This window comes from Salminus brasiliensis, chromosome 12, assembly GCF_030463535.1.
Source record: "Salminus brasiliensis chromosome 12, fSalBra1.hap2, whole genome shotgun sequence".
Classification (NCBI taxonomy): domain Eukaryota; kingdom Metazoa; phylum Chordata; class Actinopteri; order Characiformes; family Bryconidae; genus Salminus; species Salminus brasiliensis.
This window is the reverse complement of record NC_132889.1, coordinates 36662284-36683640: the sequence shown is the minus strand read 5'-3', so window position 1 is coordinate 36683640 and position 21357 is coordinate 36662284. Positions and strand designations below refer to the sequence as shown.

The 21357-nt window shown below is 47.2% G+C and overlaps 1 protein-coding gene across 1 annotated transcript in view; it reads right to left on the bottom strand.

Annotated features, from left to right (window-relative positions):
- Positions 1-21357, bottom strand: part of shank1 (SH3 and multiple ankyrin repeat domains 1) — a 156193-nt gene that overhangs the window by 134192 nt on the left and 644 nt on the right. The gene's annotated exons all lie outside the window — the stretch shown is intronic.

Here is a 21357-nt window from a genome sequence, read left to right as displayed (position 1 = left end):
ATCCCAAAAGGGGCGGGGCCTTACGCCAGGGCAAATTACCCGGATACTCTTGTCCATAGACACGTGATTTTGCAGATACTGAACTCCTACCCACCCTCTCACACACACACACACACACACACTTCCACGGGCCCTACTACTTACAGCCAATCAAATTAGATCCACCCAAAAAGGGGCGGGGCATTACGCAAGGGCAAAGTATGTGGATGCAATTCTCTCATCTATAGTCTCATCCCATGATTTTAAAGACACTGAACTCCTACCCAGCCTCACACACACACACACACACACACACACTTCCATGGGTCCTACTACTTACCGCCAATCAAATTAGAGCCACTGTTTTTACCCCAAAAGGGGCGGGGCATTTTGCCAGGGCAAAGTACCCAGATACTCTTGTCCATAGACACGTGATTTTGCAGATACTGAACTCCTACCCACCCTCTCACACACACACACACACACACACTTCCACGGGCCCTACTACTTACAGCCAATCAAATTAGATCCACCCAAAAAGGGGCGGGGCATTACGCAAGGGCAAAGTATGTGGATGCAATTCTCTCATCTATAGTCCCATCCCATGATTTTAGAGATACTGGACTCCTACCCACCCTTACACACAGACACACACACACTTCCATGGGTCCTACTACTTACCGCCAATCAAATTAGAGCCACTGTTTTTACCCTCAAAAGGGGCGGGGCCTTACGTCAGGGCAAAGTACCCGGATACACTGCTCTCGTCCATAGTTGCATGATTTTGCAATTACTGAACTCCTACCCACCCTCACACACACACACACACACACTTCCATGGGTCCTACAACCTAGGCCTAAACCAAGACCCCCAGCCACAACATCCCAACCGCGGTGGACACCCAGTGTCCCAACACACCAATCACTGAATTTCTATCATTCGTAAACATTCTGTCTGCTCTTTGAAATATTACTAATTAGCACTGGCATTAAAGTGCCCACATTTCTGCATAAACTGCCCCTGAATCTCAGTAATTAATGACACGGGAAAGAGGAGGCCTTCGGGAGTAGGTGGACGGCATGAGAGGCTTACTCATTCACTGGATCACATAAATACAGAACTGAGGGCTGGATGTGAATACTCTTCTGACAGGGCTGGAGATACACCATGTGTCCAAAAGTTTGTGGACACCCCTTCTAATGCATTCGAAGGCATTCGGCTACTTTAAGTTGCACCTATTGCTAAAACAGGTGCGCAGATGCACGGACAGAGCTTGTCTAGGCTCCGTAGAGAAGTACTGCCAATAGAATAGGACTCTATGGAGCAGATAAACACATGGGCTAGCATTAGGCTAATGCTCTCTTGAATGAGCAGGTGTCCCAATACTTTTTTTTTTTAATATATATAGTGTTCATATCGGATTGTCAGTAAATGTGCTAGTTGTACTAGAATGTACTGGAACAGTCACCTCAATCGGCGGGTGCTCAGCCAATCATAGCGAGCACCCGCCGCGACTGACTGGTACAAGCTTTGGATGTGTCTCGCATTGTGTATTCATGAGGCGTCTGACGCCCTGCATGACAATTTGTTAACCTTAAATAAATATGGAGAGCTTTGAGTGATGAAACAGCCGTGTTTCCTCTGCTCTTTAGGACACAGTACGTGACTGGCATGCTAGCTCCAGCAGTGGGAGGGCTGGTGCTACATGGCTTGATTGAGGCACGCTGCAGGTAGGTCATCTCCATTCTGCTCTAACAGATAAAATATTCAGATGAAGCAGGGAAATATGGGGCAAGCTCACACAATACGCAGCCCAGAGGTGGACGACTGGTGTTGACTCGAATTTATGCTGTCCCAGGTTGGACATCTCTCTGGGCTAGTAGCTAAACTCTCTGCCCTTGCATTAATCATCTGGTATGAACCGAGATCAGGGCAGATCCGGGCCATGTTTCAACTCCTTAGACTCAGACTTCAGTTCCTGCCTTTAGTAACTAGACTGCTGTCATATTTACCGTGAGTTTCATAGGCCCTCAAATAGAACCCTGTGGGACTCCGCGAGATGTACTAAAGCAAACGGTTGGCAAATAATTTACAGTCGTTTGTGCAGTAGGAATAAAACCTGGGGTCCGCAGGATTAAAGGATTGGGTATTGATTATTTATGCCTGGTCCCATGGTGATCCTTTGCTTGCTTCACTTTTGCACTACACCTGTGAGATAGAGTTGCCATAAACAAGCATAATCCTCAACCTGCAGCAGTGAGGAACGGCTTCAGAAGGTCTAAATGTCAGCAGTGTGGAGCTATGTTACAGTTACCTCTTCTGGCAAACTAGGGTCTGATTCTAGGCCAGGAGGGCGGATACTACACCATCAAGGTGTAGTCATTGGGTAAGACTTCTACCTCTACATTCACCGACCTGTATAACATGCTTCATGTAACTGGCTCTGAATAAGAGTCCTGATAAATGCCATACATGTGAACCTTACTCAATGTAGATCCTTACGTTACAGAGATCCTGTGACAGATAAAACATCCAGTACTCAAGGGGGCGATAGAGGACGAACAACAGCCCCAACAAGTGGGTAACAGTGGAGCGTGAGCTGCTTCGGGTTTTATTTAAATAAAGGGCTGATATCGTTAAGTCCGTTTCTGTGAGCAATGCAAGACTCGGCTGATGCTATAGCGCCACCTTGTGGGCAACACTGGGCTTGCGAACCAAAAGACACCTTAAACTTAACTTAAACACAGCATCCAAAACACACCATCGTTACCTCAGCATTAGCGCACCAGATGACAGCCTTATCCAACACAGCTGCCATGGTGTTAGCATGCCAGCTAACAGCCTCATCCCCAACACTGTTACTGCAGTGTTAGCGCACCGGCTGAGGGCCTTGGATAAGGACGGTAACCAGTGTGCTAACATTGCTACTGTGATGTTGGACAAGGCTTAACACACTGGCTAACAGCCTTGTCCAACAACGCTACTGTGGTGTTAGCAAGCTGGTTAATGACCTTATACAACATGGCTACCAGCCAACAGCTTTGTCCAACATCCCTACCGTGGTGTTAGCATGCTGGCTAACAACCTTGTCCAAAGTTGCTACCACAATGGTAGAGCGCCGGCAAACAGCATCATCCTACATTGCTACTGCGGCGGTAGCTTGCCTGCTAACAACCTCATCCAACATCACTACCACGGTGTTAGCATAGCATAGGCTAACGGCCTTGTCCAACTAATGTTACCTAGCATGGCACCTATGGATTTGGCCTCCGCCTTTAATCCATCCGCGTACTGAACACACACACACACACACACACACACACACACTAGTGATCAAACACACACAGTGACAGTGAACACACATGTCCGGAGCAGTGGGCAGCCATTGCTACAGGGGAGCAGAGAGGGTGAAGGGCATTGCTCAACAATGGCAGCTTGTCAAGCCCGGGTATCGAACCCACAACCCTATCATCAATAGCCCGGTGCTCTAAGCGCTTAGCAACCACTTCCTCCATTGCCTGGAGCAACACCCTCATCCCTTTCCATGTCTTTCAATGTCCGGAGGTCTCGGGGTATCGTAGTGCCAGATACAATCAGCGGGCATGGGTGTCTGCTAGCCAAAGCATCAGACCTGGGTACCACCGGAGCTTTCGTCCAAGCACACTGGTTGCCCGGTGACGTTTCATCGGAAGTAAAGGCTGGTTGTGCATGTGATGGAGGACAGTGCTGATAAATGGGCTGGGTAATAAATCAATAAATTAAAATAATCAGCAGTTATGAAGAAGACCACCCGCTGAACACTGTTATAGAGATTGCCATGGAGAACATCAGCTGCCGCAGCAGTCAACCTGAGACACCTAAATTCCAGAAGAACACTGAGTAACCTCTACCCCCTGTATCAAAGATGCTGTAGAGCTACACAAGCAGGTGACGACACTCCAACTCCATTTACTCGACTAAAGTATTTATAGAAACACCGTCCGTCAGGTATCTATTGTTCCCAATTATTTCTGGATACTTCAGCAGGTATAAAGCTTTGTTAGCGAGCAGTTTTGCTAAGCATGTGGGTCTGTGTGGCCTGCTCCTTTGTCTGACTGAAGTGGCCACCAGCCCAGCTGCTGATTGGAAGAGATGGATGGCCAGCAGGTACCAGCATCAGCATGACCAAGAGAACAGTGTTAACAAGCTCTGTGCAGCTACACGTACAGAACAGCAGGAGAGAGGAAATGCACAGCAGAAACTGCTGTAAAGGACGACGGTGGGTGTAGGGTAGGTTATGTGTAGGGTGGTTAAGGTTAGGGTGGGTGTAGGGTAGGTTATGTGTAGGGTGGTTAAGGTTAGGGTGGGTGTAGGGTAGGTTATGTGTAGGGTGGTTAAGGTTAGGGTGGGTGTAGGGTAGGTTATGTGTAGGTTAGTTAAGGTTAGGGTGGGTGTAGGGTAGGTTATGTGTAGGTTAGTTAAGGTTAGGGTGGGTGTAGGGTAGGTTATGTGTAGGGTAGTTAAGGTTAGGGTGGGTGTAGGGTAGGTTATGTGTAGGGTAGTTAAGGTTAGGGTGGGTGTAGGGTAGGTTATGTGTAGGGTAGTTAAGGTTAGGGTGGGTGTAGGGTAGTTAAGGTTAGGGTGGGTGTAGGGTAGGTTATGTGTAGGGTAGGTAAGGTTAGGGTGGGTGTAGGGTAGGTTATGTGTAGGGTAGTTAAGGTTAGGGTGGGTGTAGGGTAGGTTATGTGTAGGGTAGTTAAGGTTAGGGTGGGTGTAGGGTAGGTTATGTGTAGGGTAGTTAAGGTTAGGGTGGGTGTAGGGTAGGTTATGTGTAGGGTGGTTAAGGTTAGGGTGGGTGTAGGGTAGGTTATGTGTAGGGTGGTTAAGGTTAGGGTGGGTGTAGGGTAGGTTATGTGTAGGGTAGTTAAGGTTGGGGTGGGTGTAGGGTAGGTTATGTGTAGGGTAGTTAAGGTTAGGGTGGGTGTAGGGTAGGTTATGTGTAGGGTAGTTAAGGTTGGGGTGGGTGTAGGGTAGTTAGCTATCTCATGCTCTCATCAGAGGCTCCAGTGTTAAAGCTGCAGTGTTAATTGCCTCAGCTGTAACGCTTGGTGTACCAGACTAGAGCTCCTTCACCAAGCCCAGACATGAGGAGAGGGGAGTGTTGTGATGACCCACTGAGGCCTTTGTGTTTGTCCAGACATATTATTCTCCAATTGGTGCTAATCAAAGAACTGCCCATCTGTTCAGAACTGCCTTTTCATAACACCGTCTCTTCTAATGGCCAAAATCCTCCTCTGGCACTGAAGACAGCTGGCTGTTTGCCACCCTCCTGCACATCTGCATATCCACTCATTCTCAGCAGTTCCAGAGAGCAAATCTTAGCAGCAAGAATTAAAATCTGCTGTTCGATGATTTCAAATCTACAATTTCACTTATATAATTACCCCCTTATCCCACATGGGCTCAATCAGCCCAGACCGAACTGATTTCGTAGATTTTTCAAAAGTTTGTGGACACCCATTGCTAATACAGATGTGCAAATGCAGCGTGTCTAGTCCCTGAGAGAAGAAGTACTGCCAGTAGAATAGGACTCACTGCAGCAAACAAACACATGACCCTATTGGCACCGTACCACCCAATACCAGGCGTGGGCTAGAGGGGTATAAAGTCCCCCAGCATTGAGCTGTGGAGCAGTGGAGGAACTGTGTTCTCTGGAATGATGGATGGTGGTGCTCCAGTACATCTGGCAGTGTGGTGGTGATCATCCACCATCCAGACGTCACTAACGCTGGCTCTTGTCGATGAATGCAATCAAATCCTCACAGCAATGCTCCTCCAAAGGCTTCTTTCCTGGACAGCGGAGACAGTCACTCCAACAAAAGCAGGAGAAGCTCTTTTTAATCCCCTTGATTTCAGAAGAAACTATGAATGAATAAGCAGGTGTCCAAATACTTTTGTCAACATAGTGTTGACTGAAACATTTGGGTAAAAGTGCATATTGGTTCTGGTACTGGTCTACTGGTTCTTCCCTTGTCTGTGTGTGTGTGTGTGTGTGTGTGTGTCTGTGTGTGTGTGTGTGTATATTTGTATCCTGCCTTTTGAATGTATTGATCGGGCCTATGCCGCTAACAGAGGGGGAGGAACCGCCGAAACCACAGAGTCAATACAGAGAGTTAATCTACGGGGCATCTCCTGCAAACTCCAGCAGGAGAGCAGATTTACATTTCATGGCAGATGAGCAGCCTCTGCAGAACCCGAGAGCCCAGTAAATCTGCAGGAGCTGCAGAACCCGAGAGCACAGCAGATCTGCAGGAGCTGCAGAACCCGAGAGCACAGCAGATCTGCAGAACCCGAGAGCACAGCAGATCTTCAGGAGCGGCAGAACCCGAGAGCACAGCAGATCTGCAGGAGCTGCAGAACCCGAGAGCACAGTAGATCTGCAGAACCCGAGAGCACAGCAGATCTGCAGGAGCTGCAGAACCCGAGAGCACAGTAGATCTGCAGAACCCGAGAGCACAGCAGATCTGCAGGAGCTGCAGAACCCGAGAGCACAGCAGATCTGCAGAACCCTAGAGCACAGCAGATCTGCAGGAGCTGCAGAACCTGAGAGCACAGCAGATCTGCAGGAGCTGCAGAACCCGAGAGCACAGTAGATCTGCAGAACCCGAGAGCACAGCAGATCTGCAGGACCTGCAGAACCCGAGAGCACAGCAGATCTGCAGGACCCGAGAGCACAGCAGATCTGCAGGAGCGGCAGAACCCGAGAGCACAGCAGATCTGCAGGAGCTGCAGAACCCGAGAGCACAGCAGATCTGCAGGAGCTGCAGAACCCGAGAGCACAGCAGATCTGCAGAAACCGAGAGCACAGTACATCTGCAGGAGCTGCAGAACCCGAGAGCACAGCAGATCTGCAGGAGCTGCAGAACCCGAGAGCACAGTAGATCTGCAGAACCCGAGAGCACAGCAGATCTGCAGGACCTGCAGAACCCGAGAGCACAGCAGATCTGCAGGAGCTGCAGAACCCGAGAGCACAGTAGATCTGCAGAACCTGAGAGCACAGCAGATCTGCAGAACCCTAGAGCACATCAGATCTGCAGGAGCTGCAGAACCTGAGAGCACAGCAGATCTGCAGGAGCTACAGAACCCGAGAGCACAGTAGATCTGCAGAACCCGAGAGCACAGCAGATCTGCAGAACCCTAGAGCACAGCAGATCTGCAGGAGCTGCAGAACCCGAGAGCACAGCAGATCTGCAGGAGCTGCAGAACCCGAGAGCACAGTAGATCTGCAGAACCCGAGAGCACAGCAGATCTGCAGGAGCTGCAGAACCCGAGAGCACAGCAGATCTGCAGGAGCTGCAGAACCCGAGAGCACAGTAGATCTGCAGAACCCAAGAGCACAGCAGATCTGCAGGACCTGCAGAACCCGAGAGCACAGCAGATCTGCAGGAGCTGCAGAACCCGAGAGCACAGTAGATCTGCAGAACCCGAGAGCACAGCAGATCTGCAGCAGCTGTAGAACCCGAGAGCACAGCAGATCTGCAGCAGCTGTAGAACCCGAGGGCTGCAGTCGGGCCGAGCAGCAGTGGAGAAGGGCACGGAGCGTCAAAGCTGGACTCGGAGCGCTGATCTGGGCCGGCCAGCTCCCTAAAACAGCATCTGATTCTAAAAATAGCTGCACTCTGATGATGCAGTGGTGACTGCTGGGAGATTTCTCTCTTTCTCTCTCTCTCTCTCTCTCTCTCTCTCAGTGGCGCAATTAGAGCTAATAGACTGGGAGCAGAGCAGGAAGCTCAAGCCAAGCGCTCGGCCTGATTGCCATGAATGAGCGAGAGACCCCAGCACACAACTACACCCTACAGAGAGAGAGAGAGAGAGAGAGAGAGAGAGAGAGAGACTAAAAGAGAGGGCAAGATAGAAAGACATGATAAAAGGGAGAGAGAGGTAGAGAGACAGTGGGAGTGGGAGAGAGAGCCTAAGAGAGACACCAGGAGAGAGAGAGAGAGAGAGAGTAGTGTTATCCTCTGGGATTTACCAAAGTCACTCTATTCTGTTTGTATGCAGGTGTGTACACACACACACACACACACACACACACTGCTGTGAGATAAACCCCTCTGCTGTGTTCACACTGATGCAGACACCATCCCACAGCGTCTGAGCTCCAACAGCCGCGGTGACAGACCACTCTCAGACCACTCTCACACACACACACACACACACACACACACACACCTATATATACAACACACACACACACACACCTCTCCAACAGTCCCATCAGTCACACACCTACACACCTACAGAACACACACACACACACCTGTCCATCATTCACACAATGCCATACACACAAGAGGAACACTAAAGTATACACACACACACATAGTCACAGACACACACACACTCCCCCACTTACACACATATACACACATAAACAGACTTACTCCATCAGTCACCCACTGAGCAATCTGACACCCCACTGCTCCAAAACCAACCCCATCTCCCCACTCTCTCTCTCTCTCTCTCTCTCTCTCTCTCTCTCTCACACACACACACACACACACACACACACACACGAAGACTGGGGGCAAAAGAGAGGGAGAGACAGATGGAGAAAGGAAAAGAGGTGACATGGAGAAGGAGAGAGAGAGAGAGAGAGAGAGAGAGAGAGAGAGAGAGAGGTGAAACAAGGAAGGAGAGAGAGAGAGAGAGAGAGAGAGAGAGGGAGAGAGAGAGAGAGAGAGAGAGAGAGGACAGTGCTGAAGTAGGCCAGAGCGCAAGGGAGGCTGTCTGTCCCAGATCAGTCGTTTACCTCAGGCAGAACGAGTGAGTGAGAGAGAGAGAGGGCTAAATTAGAAAAGTGTGAACTGCCCCCTATTCACCCCCCAACCCCCCTTCCCTCACCCCCAGAGCCAACACAGCAAATATTAGAGGAGAGAGCGAGAGTCCACCAACCAACAGACTGTGGGATTGGACAGAGGGCAGGCGAGATATACACACTCAGACACAGAGAGAGAGAGAGAGAGAGAGAGACATAGAAGTAGAATAAAGCTGATAGCAGTACAACCCTACATTAAGAGTTCTACACCACAGTGTAATTGAAAGCGACCGACCGGTATCGACCGGGTCTGTGCTGGTAGTTCTCAAACTCAGCTACCCAGATGCGTCGTTAACAACACTCAGCCTAGAACAGAACCCTTGGTTCTGAGTGGCCGCTTGGCCATCAGCAGCCCAGAGTCTCAGAGAGCACAATGAAGTCAGCGAAGTCAAGCTAAGCCAAGAATGGTTGGGCAGCATAGTGGATAACAGCACCACCCTTCAACCTATGACAAACTAGGGTTCAGTTCCTAGGCGTTGTTATCCACTACGCAACCCCACCATCCACTACCACTACCATCCACCTCTACCTCGAACCAGAGGTGTCGAGTAATGAAGTACAAATACTTTGTTACTTTACTACAGTAGAAATGTTGGTTCTCTAAACTTTACTGCAGTAATTCTTTATTTTTCAGACTTTTTACTTCTACTTCTCACATTTTCCCCCAATTATCTGAACTTTCTCCTCCTTACATTTTAAAAACAGCCTCATTTCTCCTATTTCATTTCCCTTTGTTCTCATTCCGGCTCGTCATCAATAAAAACCCTCTCCAGATAAATCTCCCCATCCAGAAAGTGAGAGTCTGATCCTGATTGGATGAGAAGTATAAACAGACACCATTCTGACTCCCTATTGGTTTATAAGAGATCCATCACACCTGCACACGTCCCGTCCCTCTCCAGCGAGCTCTCAGCAGACGTCTGTAGTCTAGTATGAAGACTGTGTCCGTGGCAGAGACTCAAGAGAGCTGCAGTGAAACGTCCCGACTGAGCCCCACATTTACATTCCAATAAAGCTTATTGATCACACGCCTCTGAAGTCTGACTTTCTGCAGCTTTACTAAACTTCTAGACAACGACTCCTCATATTTTCCTCCATGAAGCTCATGTTGATGCTCAGTAGAGCACAGAGACGCTCCTTTAATAGAGCTGATATTACTGAAATGCTTCATTTTCAATGGGCAGATCTGCAGCTGAAACAGGAGCCTAGTGCAGCCCAACATTTTTAACATCAACATTTTAATAGATCATTCTCCTCATTATGACTTTTAGAGAAATGGGTTTTTGGGAAGGGGGGGGGGTAGTGCACCATAGACCCCTGTGGCACGGCCTAAGCTTTCAGCCTTTGTTTTCCTTCCATTACTTTTACTTTTCTACTTGAAGTGGTTCTGAAACCAGTACTTTTACACTTTTACTGGAGTAAAAAGCTTCAGTTGATACTTCAGCTTCTGTAGAAGTCTTTTAAACCCTCGTATCTCCACTCACCTCTACCTGAGGAATGAATGTGACACATACCAAAAAGACCAGATCACACAGAACCAGCTCAGCTCTGTGATGCTGTCACTCACCCTGTGAAGCCCTGAGCCACTGAGTGTCACTCATACAGCTTCCTCCGCAAGACACTCTGCTGGAGTTTAATGGCTCTTGATTGATGCACTGTCACACTTTATAAAGCCGAACTGAGCCCTTGTGTCTGGGGCGGCCCGGAGGAAGGCAGCTTCCCCTTCTGAGCCTCAGATCAACCCAGCATTCCTCACGCCGTCCCAGGGAGTTTTCCATATCTCGGCCGCTCACACGCCGTGCCGCTGCAGATTCGCTCCGGTATAATGTCTGTCCTCTTGGAATCGAGGGTACTCGTGGGTGCCGCTCTGTTGCGGTGGGATGAAGGGACTGAGTGGCCTCAGAGTGGCTTCATGCTGCACCTGGGAGAAGCGTGTAAAGCCGTCTTCCATCTAGAAAAGAAGGGAACTCCTAGGTTCCAGATCCCGAACTTATGGAAGGGCTAGTCTAGAGTGAGTCAGTGCCCAAAAAGCAGGCCAGCAACCTGACATTTACAGGTCAGCTATGGCAATGGCAAGCCTACTGTGGCCAGACACCGGCCTAGCTGAGCACAACTGGCCTTGCTCTCTCCAGGGTGGGCAGACCTTTGCCCACTTTCTGCCCACTTCACTCTAGTGCAGTGCTGGCCGGCACTGGTGTCTGCTGGCCGGTGTATCAGAACCGGGTACACCGGGTGCGTCCCCCGAGCACATGTGGGAGGTCGCATATGTCTGTCTTCACCCTCCCAGTGTTGGGAGCATTGCATGTGACAGGGGTAATAAGTATGGGTTGGGTAATTGGCGATCCAACTTGCGGAGTAAAAAAGGGGTACAGGTAGGTCTTGTTTGAGAACCACTGCCTCAAGCTGTGAGCTGTTAGCAATGTGCTAAGATAAGGTTACCGCAAGCTGATTAGCATCTAAAATGAATAAATTTTAAAAAGTAAATAGACACCTTTTTTTCCCGCTGTACCAAAATCCTAGCACATTAGCAGTCAGACCAACACTGTTCCAATGTATTTAAGGATTCCCACCTTCAAAAAGGCTGAGTGTTGGTACTGCTGTCCTGACACTGTGATGATGTCATAGGGGCGTGGCTGCTTTCCAAACCCCGGCCTGAGCAGATTAGACTCCAGCGCCCCCCGCTGGCTCATATGTGTGCACTCCCCCAAGTGTGCTGATCTCCAATGGTGTTGTGCCTTAGCAGCATTTTCAAAAGAACTACATGCTAGCCTTCACTGTCCCGGTACTGGTAGCGTCGTGGGTGATATGTGGAGACCTAGTCAGTGGGTGGGAATGGGAAATGACTAAAATTGGGGGACAAAACTGGGCCAACTGTATTCTGGCACCCAGATTCGGACTAAATCATTGGCATGGTTGTATGGAATGATGTGGGTCGAATGAAAGTAGTAAGTGTGAGCCAGGACTGAGCCACGACTTGCCCGCTATCTGAGTGTAGATGATGATAGTGTACTTCACCACAAAGTGTTAAGCAAGGCTACGTATTTTTATCCACCAAAAAAAGCACATTTCAAGAAAATGATCACTTAAATAGGACATTTTAATCTGAATTTTAGAATTCATGGACTCATTTGTTCAAGAATGAACAGTTTACTAGTCCGTATTCTCAGTGTTTAGGGTGTACAGGTCATTTGCTGGCTTTTACATCACAAAAACAATGCATTCACAGGCTGTTCTGCAGCTCAGTGGACTGTGAGCTGTGCACAAGTGAGGAAAAATGGGGTTTTCAACGATCCGGGCTCTTCCCATAATAAACCATGCTCCCTATTTTTGGCTGCACACCCCCCAAAACACTCCAGGAGACTTGTGTGATTGTATTGGAACACAGCCCGCCTTGTACTTGCGATGATGTGTGGCCTGCAGAGTTGTGGCCGAGAGTCCCACACAATGGAGCAGCTACTCAGCTGAGTAAACGGTTCCTCCAGGACTTTCGAGAGACTTTTCTCGACCTCACACAAACTCAGGGAGCGACGTCTAACCAGTCACCCGCACTCTGCTCACATCTGGCTGCACATGTGTTAATGGCATGAGCCCAGTGTTCTCTCTCCCACACTGATGTGTAGATGGCTGAGAGGGTTTCTGCTGCCGACTGTCGTACTGTAGGAAGGCACGAACGCAGCGCTTGAAGTACAAAGAGCTCTGCAGAACTACCACACAGCAGCTGCCGCAGCCTCGAGGCAAGAGGCATGAGGCAAGAGGCAGGCAGAGCATATTCAGGCCAATGCTGCGTTCTACAGCTGGAGCAGAAGCAAGCATCCTCAAAAATGACAACTTTACAGGAGAAGCGAAAAAGATTGTACTCCAGCTCATTTTGGAGCATTTCTATTGGTCCGTTCATCACAAAATTCGTACACAACTTAAAAAGACCGACCGGATTCACGCTATGTCAAAAAGTAAAAAGCGGCAGAAACGGAGATACAAGGTTTTTGCATTAACAACAATAAGAATCTGCTGCAAATGTCCTGTGCTACCCTTCACAAAAGGCAACCGAATTCCATACTACTCAGAAAGAAAGATCTGGGGATCTTCCATCAGCTAGGACTAGAACCAGTGGTTCCCTGCCCTGATCCTGGAGAACCTTCTGCCCCGCCCTTCAGTGCTTTCCTGCTCTACACACCACCTTTAACTCCGAAATGCCTTGTTACTGTGTGTTGGGAGCCGGGTAAACTAAAAATGTTTAGAGCAAAGGGTCCTCCAGGACCAGGGTTGGGATTCTCTGAGCTACAACAAATGGACAAAAGTATTGGGACACCTACTCGTTCCTTGGTTCTTCTGAAATCAAGAGCATTAGTGAGGTCAGGATATTGAATGATGAGCACCACCCCACCTCATCATCCCCAACTCCCCACCTCACCCCAAAGGGGGTTGGATGGAGCTCCACCGTCCATCACTCCAGAGTTTCACTGCTCCACAGCTCAATGCTGGGGGGCTTTACACCCCTATAACCCACGCCTGAGCCCACGCACCGTGCCAATAGGCAGTACTTCTCTACAGGAACTACAGGAGCTGTCAGCAAGCCACTTAAAGTAGCTAAATGCATTCATTAGAAGGGGTGTCCACAAACATTTGGACATACAGTGGGTCGTATACAAGTTTATCATCGTTCAGCTCTCCTAAACGGCAACTTTACAGGAGAAGGGAAAAACCTTCTTAACTTTCAATGGAAGTCAATGTAAAAAAAAAAATCTCCAGGTCATTTTGGAGCATTTCTATTGGTCCGTTCGTCACGAAAGTCTGAGGCAACGTAAAGAACATCTGCCGGATTCAGTTTATGAAGAAAAGTGAAAAACGAGAAAAAAATGTGTTTCTCTGATGAGCGATGTGCAACCTGTGAATGGCTTTTGTGTAAGTCTAACTGTGAGTGTGTGTGTGAGTGTGTGTGTTTGAGTGGGAAATGAAAGGAGATGGCAGGAGGTTATCTCCGTGTTGAGATGAAGAGGTTTTCTCTCATTGTCTGTTGCTGGTTGTGTCTAATTTTAGAGCTCCCTTTGTGCGGCTGTCTGATTATCCACTCTGTCATCCTCTCCCAGATCCCCGTACTGCTAATACTCACTCTAGACCTGGGAGAGGACGTGTGTCTGTGTGTGTCCGTGTGTGTGTGACTGAAGGAGATCAGTGGTTTTAAGTGTTTTGACAACACCGTTGGTGGTGTCTGAAGCTCGGTGTACCGACGAGCCACACTGGAGAGCGGGTCTTTGGGTACTACCTGTGTTCTCCCGTCAGAAAGAGAGGAAACGAGGGCGGGAAGAGAGAACCAGAGGGAGGAGGCTTCAGCTCCAACTCCAGGCCAAGCGCTTTTCACTCACAGCTCATCCTGAAGCCATATGGTGGAAGTTCTTCACTACTGTACTACAGTACTAAAGTACTGTATCTGTATCTACTGGAGGATTCATTTTTCTCCAACCTCCACGTTTCCTTCACTGCATATTCTCTCCGTTACATTGTCTATGTGCTGCATCGTTACTCTTTACAATTCTAAAAATGCTACGAACCATTTCAGAGTTTCAAACTCACATTTTCACCTCCAGACCGCTAGATGGCGCCGTCACCAGGTTCGAAAAAGCCGCCTCAGCATTGAGCAGAACAGGCGATCGAGCCGTGAGCGCACATGCTGCCGTTCTACCATTAGAGCTCTGTTAGTTTATCTCCAGACCCACCTCCGTCTTCATCTGCTGCAAATACTCGTATGTGTCTGAATAGGCTGAGATCTTTCAGCTGTAGTTGAGTTTACAGAGAGTGAAGCTCAGGGGTTTGAGCTGCTCCTCACTGGTTTTACAGATGAAGCTCTTGTATGTGGCGGGTTGAGTCAGGTCTGAGTTTGTTTAGAGAGTGAACTGAAGACTCGTGTTCATGAACTCTGTCTCTGTCTATCTGAACTAATAAAAAACACTGATACCCAAACTTTTGACTGCTTTCTGTAAGATCTACAGAACACAGTACTGTACTTTTACGTTAAGTACTTAAGTAGTACATTTTAGAATACTAAACTACTTGCAATACTTAAGTACAGAAATGCTAATTACTTTAGTACATCTACTTAAGCACAGAAATGCCAATTACTTTAGTACTTACACTTAAGCACAGAAATACTAATTACTTTAGTACATCTACTTAAGTGCAGAAATGCTAATTACTTTAGTACTTCTACTTAAGTACAGAAATGCGAATTATTTTAGTACTTCTACTTAAGTACAGAAATGCTAATTACTTCTACTTAAGCACAGATATGCTAATTACTTTAGTACTTCTACTTAAGTACAGAAATGCTAATTACTTTAGTATGTCTACTTAAGTGCAGAAATGCTAATTACTTAAGTACAGAAATGCTAATTACTTCTACTTAAGCACAGAAATGCCAATTACTTTAGTACTTACACTTAAGCACAGAAATACTAATTACTTTAGTACTTCTACTTAAGTACAGAAATGCTAATTACTTTAGTACTTCTACTTAAGTACAGAAATGCTAATTACTTTAGTACTTACACTTAAGCACAGAAATGCTAATTACTTTAGTACTTCTACTTAAGTACAGAAATGCTAATTACTTCTACTTAAGCACAGATATGCTAATTACTTTAGTACTTCTACTTAAGTCTGGGGCTTAAAGACACTTCTACTTCTACTCCAGTCACTTTTTTGATGGAGCACCGGTACTTTTACTCCAGTCTGTCTCTCTAGTACTTTTAAAGGGCCCGTAGCACAAGGAACCTGGTACCAGGACCAGGGTTGGGATTCTCTGAGCTACCACAAATGGACAAAGGTATTGGGACACCTACTTGTTCCTTGGTTCTTCTGAAATCAAGGGTGTTAAAAAGAGCATTAGGGAGGTCAGGATGTTGGATGATGAGCACCACCCCACCTCATCATCCCCAAAACCCTTAACCAAACTGAGCAGCTTTTTACTTACTGAAGACAAACCTGACCTTTAGACCTTTTGAAAGACACCATAGACAAGCAGCGACCGAACCTTCCAGGTGGCTGCAGTGGCTGCTGGCAAAGCATCTCAACATCAGCTTGTAGACACCGACTGCACAGGATTCACATCCAGTAAAATAAAATATTAAAAATAATAATCCTCACATTTGAATTATACTACTTTGTCCAATTACTTTTAAACCAGTGAAAAATATCTAATATCTTTGCTAAACTGTTAATGCGATATTTTTGTTCAATCGAAGCTGAAAGCTGGTCTACACCAATTGTGACACTGTCCAAATACTTATGGACCGAACTGTACGTGTAGTTAATCCTTTAAAACAATAGGTTTATTATTCTGTAATAAATAATATTGCAGAAACTACTGTCAGTTCTTTCTTAACCACCAAGATTTAGCATGATCGTGTGGAGTCCCACAGGGCTCTACTTTGGGGCCCATGATGTTGTTTATGAGAGTACGACCATGTTTTTCCTCCACATAAAGAACACAGTGTGTCTTTTTTCTGCAGCATTATTAGTTCCCCCCTCCTCCACGCCGGTACACGCTCGCGTATAATTACGGCTGACCAACGCACTGACCTCCAGCTTTCTCTCCGTAGGCCGCATTCTGAGAGCAGGCGATATTATGGAGCGTCTCAACAGAGACAAAAGATTCCCCTGAATAGACTCGGAGAAGGTAATGGCAGGGAACACTCCCACCCTAAACCAACACACAAGCACATCCAACAGAACTCTCATTTACCTAACTCCCACTCCCACGTCCACACCGAGATGAGAGGATTCGCCTTTGTTTGTGCAAGCTCGGCTCTGTGGCTCCACTGTGGATCGGGCTTTAACAGCCTTGTGCCAAAGTACATTAAAGGCCCAAAAAGGCCCAAAAGGCCCAAAATCACGGAAAACTGAACTCACTTTAGGAAAGAAGAGGAACTGACTTGACTGTGTAATTTTTGGGATCCATAATTTATTAATTATAATATATAAATTATAATTTATCAATCATTTATAAATAGTTCTGATCAGAGGAGGATAGATGGGTAACCCTTGTTACTTGAGCTCTTTTATGAAGTCCTTTAAGTGGTGCCTTAAGTGCCCTAAGTGCCCGTGACCCAAGACTGTACTGACCACTGCATACCAGAGGAACTCTGGTCTGTTTTGGAGATGTTCTGACCCAGTCTAACTCACCTAGAACATCCAGATCAGTCTGGTTCTTGTTAAAGTGTCTCAGATTCTCATGCTTGTCCGTTTGTCCTGCTTTATCACCTCCATCACCTTCAAGAACTGACCGTTCACTCGCTGCCTAATATGTAGATCCAACCCCTTTAGACAGGAAGGAACCACTGTAGACTTTTTCGTTTCATCACTTTTTCTTTTGTAAAATTTTACAATGACCAATAGAAATGCCCCACAATGACTGAATATAATATTTTTACATTGACCTCCATGTAAAGTTGTCATTTTGGAGATACCAGGTTTTTTGCCACAGCAACAATATATATAAAACCAAGCTGGAGAACATACAGTTCTATCCAGGAATTCATCAGAGTAACACTACAGGATTTTACACTAATATGAGTCTATGGGTTACGCTGCGTTACACAGTAGCAGTTCTGGAGAGAGGTTCTCCACCAAAGCTCCACCACCAAAGCTCCACAGTGCAGTAGCAGCAGCAGGGTTCCGGCCCGAAGTGGGAATGACGGAGACGCCGTTCTTCCCCTGTTCACTTCAGTCAGTGGACCATCAATACTATCCTGAGATCCAAGCATACTGTTGCTTTAACTGCCCATTATACACAGGGAAATGTGCAAAGTTGCATACGGGCCCTTTAAATGGGCAGCCCAGTTTAAAATGGGTACAGTTGCAGTGAAAACGGTGTGTTAGCAGTGTGTATGGTTGTGGTAATGGTCATGCTGGTCAACTGCTGGCTTTCATGCTCTGCCAGTTTCCCTTTCTTGTTAGCTAAGAGAGCAGTTACGGTTGACATAATCAATGTGTGCCTGGTGTGACAACAGCATTACACTGACACAGGGATCAAGGTGCAGCTGGTTCTGTCAGGTCAAACTAACCCAAATGGGCATCCTAGATGTGCGCTCACCACCGTGATATTATCAGTGTGAGCCTCTGAGTTTCCCCTAGTAGCCAGTGAGAGAAAATCTGAATGTGTGGTCAGGTCTGAACCCCTGAGAAGACTGTGAGTGAATGCGAGTTTCCAGATTACTCTCACAGTAGGCAGTCCCTTACTTCCAGCCCTCCTGCATGCGGAGTCATTTAACATCTAATAATTGAGACTCTAGGTGGGAGTCGTTCTGATGTGGGTCATAAAGCACTCCACCCATCCCCGCCTGTGAAAGCGCTAAGGCTCCCTGGCCTACAGAAGTCAGCTTAGGTTGTCGGAAACATACTGGCAGAGGCTGGGATTTGCACCATTTGCTGCATCTATGGTTTCAATAATTTGGTCACAATAATCATCATTAGCCTCCATTGCAAACAGCGGGCTGTTTTACAGAGGGTTCCTGACCAGGGGCGTCATTAGAACCAATTTCCTGAAGCATGTGCCCCGGTAAAACGTTGCCATGCCCAACAAAAATTACGCCTGTAAAAAGTCAATGTTATCCTGGATTGCTGAGAAGAACTGCAGTATATAGCGTGCAGATTTACTATAGGCACTACATTTCCCATAATCCCTCAGCCTCTTCCCAAAGCTTGCCAAAAAATCTACCAAAATATAACTTAGACCACTGAAGCAAAGGCATTATCTAAACTAACCAAGGCATCAGTTACATTAGCATAGCTAGTACGTTAGCATATTAGCATGCTAGCTAATAACAGGGGCATTGATAACACAAGCATAGTGATATAGCCAATACAAATATAACTATTCTAGCTATAGTTCACATATATTTTTATGACAGCAAATAAAATATTTAATTCATGGGTGTGACTGATAATTATAATAATAATTATAATAATAACCATCATCTTTCAGATTAGCTCAAGAACTGGACTTAGTGGAGCGTGTTCTCTGGAGTGACCAATCACGCTTCTCCGTCTGACAATCCGGTGGACGAGTCTGGGTTTGGCGGTTGCCAGGAGAACGGTGGTACTTGTCTGACTGCATTGTGCCTAGGTGTAAAGTTTGGAGGAGGGGGGATCATGGTGTGGTGTTTGTTTTTTCAGGAGTTGGGTTCGGCCCCTTAGTTCCAGTGAAAGGAACTCTTAATGCTTCAGCAGACCAAGAGATTTTGGTCAATTTCATGCTTCCAGCTTTGCAGGAACAGTTTGGGGACGGCCCCTTGACTGCGCACCAGTGCACAAAGCAACGTCCATGAAGACATGGCTGAGCGAGTTTGGTCTAGAAGATTATAGCGAAGATTAGAGCGGAGACTGCAAGCCAGGCCTTCTCGCCCAACGTCAGTGTCTGACCTCACAATTGCGCTTCTGGATGAAACCTTGTGGAAAGCCTTCCCAGAAGAGCTGAGGCTGTTATAGCTGCAGAGGGAGGCCTGGCATCATATGAAACCTTATGGATTAAGCTCCTCGGCTTGCATGTCAGTCAAATGACCGATTCCTGCCAAAGTGGATGAATCCCACCACACTCTCGGATGATGATCTCATGTCTGGACTGCTCAAACCAGCTACAGTGGGAGAAACAACGAAGGCCTGTGAACACATTCGCCGCTCCACTGAAACATCATCGCTTTGGATGAAACAGAATAACAGCGCAGATCGGTTGGCTTACAGTACCTCAGATTTGACCACTTTCTGCCCATCACAGAACTCCTACTGACCACACAGCTAACCCACACACTTGCAGTCGCTGTTTATGCAGACATGCCACAAAGGAAATCACAGTGGTCTATACATATATATATATATATATATATATATATATATATATATATATATATATATATATGCACTGAGCACTGTGTAGATGTATAATCTGTTAATTAGCCTCCTTTCAGCCTGTTCTTCAATGCTCAGGACCCCACAGGACTGACCACCACAGAGCAGGTAGGTAGTAGTATTTGGGTGGTGGGTCGTTCTCAGCACTGCAGTGACACTGACTGATATGGTGGTGGCGAATTAGTGTGTTAGTAGTGTGTGTTGAGCTGCTGGTGGTATGAGTGGATCAGATGCAGCAGTGCTGCTGGAGTGCTTAAACAGTCCACCAACCAGAAATATCCAGCCAATGGTGTCCTGTGGGCAGCGTCCCGTGGGCAGCGTCCTGTGGGCAGCATCCTGTGGACAGTGTCCTGTTAGTACTGATGAAAAACTTGGTAGGAGTGTCTCTCTGGTCACATGACCAAATATCCAGATGTTCAAATCTGTTAGAAAGGACATCATTTTCATAGGGTGTCCTAACTTTTTCACATGCCAGTATATCTGTCTCTTCAGTCTACAGCAGTAGACTGGTAGCCCCGCCCATTCTCAAAGAAGTCATGAGGAGTGTTTCGCACCCGGAATGATTTTTATATGAGCCACAATGCAGAGCAGCCAATCAGAACGGAGATCATTTATGTATATACACACATGATATGGACAAAAGTATTGGGACACCTGCTCATTCATATTCATTGCTTCTTATGAAATCAAAAGTATTAAAAAGAGTTTTGTAGAGTAACGGTCTCTACTGTCCAGGGGGGAGCATTGCTGTGAGGATTTGATTGCATTCGGCCACAACAGCCTTAGTGACATCAGAACATTGGATGATGGTCACCAACCCCACCTCCTCACCCCTCCTCACTCCCTCAACTCCCCAACTCATCCCAAAAGTATCGGATGGAGGACCAACACAGTTCTTCCACTGCTCCACAGCTGGGGGGCTTTATACCCCTCTATAGCCCACGCCTGGCATTAGGTGGCACGGCGGTTTCTCTGCTCGAGTGAGTCCTATTCTATTGGCAGTGCCTCTTTGACTGGACTGGACAAGCCGAGTGTGTGTGTGTGTGTGTGTGTGTGTGTGTGTGTGCAACAAAGGATGCAACTTAAAGTAGCTGTATAATGCATTCATTAGATAGATAGGGGTGTCCACAAACATTTGGACATGTAGTGTAATAGTGTGTGTGGCAAGTGCTGTAGGCAAAGACAGACTGGTGGAATGGATTAGAGCATGTGTGTGTGTGTGTGTGAGGGCTGCCGTGCTAATAGATCAGTCAGTGGGTGTTGCTGGGTGAGCGAGTCTACATGCGTGCCAGTGTATGTGGGTGGGAGTGCTCTCGCAAGAGTGACAGAAGAGAGTGCATCTCTCGCTTTACTCCTCCTTTACACATTTAAGGCCAGGCATAATTCACACAGACAGCTCTCTCTCTTTCTATGTGTGCGAGTGTGTGTGTGTGTGTGTGTGAGTGTGTGCACACCCACTCCTTGTGCATCTTCCCTGTTTTTACACTAAGTAATTGAAGCCCTGTGAGCTGTGAGGGTTCCTTGGGAGCATCTGTACAGTAAAATACAGTCCACATGTGTGTGTGCAGCTCACCTGCTGCTCTGCAGAGGCAACACACACACACACACACACACACAGGCA